Here is a 1,018-nt window from a genome sequence, read left to right as displayed (position 1 = left end):
ACGGCACACCACAACCACAACGGGCTTGCTAGTGTGCCTAGGGATGGCAAGGCATCGTGCATCTTGCTGGCATTGCGCCAGCAAGCCTTTGGGCAACTCGAGTTTTGGCAGCACGACACCCCTCCCCCCTATAATAGGCTGCCGAGCCATACCAAAGTGCCACGGGTAGACATCCTTTTCCGTGAGGAGACATACTCGAGGAAACTGCTCTAGAGGTCGAATTTTGACGCCTTTTTGCGACAATCTCTAGAAAAATAAGATCTTTCCATCCACCAAATTTGGTGAATTTACACCGTGTGGATTTTTTTTGCCGATTTTTTTCCCACCCGAAAAGCAAAATCAAAAAAAATGAAAAAATGGAGCAAAGTGCGATTTTTGACCTGGATTTTTTTGTGCAGCCTTTAAATAATATTACCAAGGTTCCCTCAAAATTTCAGGAAAATTGCACGAGCCAATTGTGAGATATGAAAATTTGGCCCCTCCGTTGCAACGGCCGTGCACCGGCCGGTGCCTCCGTTGCAACGCTCCCAGCCAACGATGCACCAAACCCAGCCTCCGTTGCAACGCTAGCAGCCAACGATGCATCGCGCCCAGCATGCGTTGCAACCGCCCACCGTCCGTTGCAAGCCGCCCTGCCTCCGTTGCAACGGCCGCGGCCAACGTTGCATGCCGCCCTGCCTCCGTTGCAACGGACCCCCGGCCAACGTTGCACCGCGCCCTGCCTCCGGTGCAACGGCCACGGCCAACGTTGCAACGCGACCTGCCACCGTTGCACCGCGCCCAGCATCGTTGCACCGCGCCAGCATCCGTTGCACCGCGCCAGCATCCGTTGCAACGGCCCCCCGCCAACGTTGCAACGCGACTGCCTCCGTTGCAACGGCCACGGCCAACGTTGCACCGCGCCCTGCCTCCGGTGCAACGGCCACGGCCAACGTTGCAACGCGACCTGCCACCATTGCACCGCGCCAGCCTCCGTTGCACGCGCCAGCATCCGTTGCCCGCCAGCATCCGTTGCAAC

This window comes from Arachis stenosperma, chromosome 10, assembly GCF_014773155.1.
Source record: "Arachis stenosperma cultivar V10309 chromosome 10, arast.V10309.gnm1.PFL2, whole genome shotgun sequence".
NCBI lineage: Eukaryota > Viridiplantae > Streptophyta > Magnoliopsida > Fabales > Fabaceae > Arachis > Arachis stenosperma.
This window is presented reverse-complemented; position numbering follows the sequence as displayed.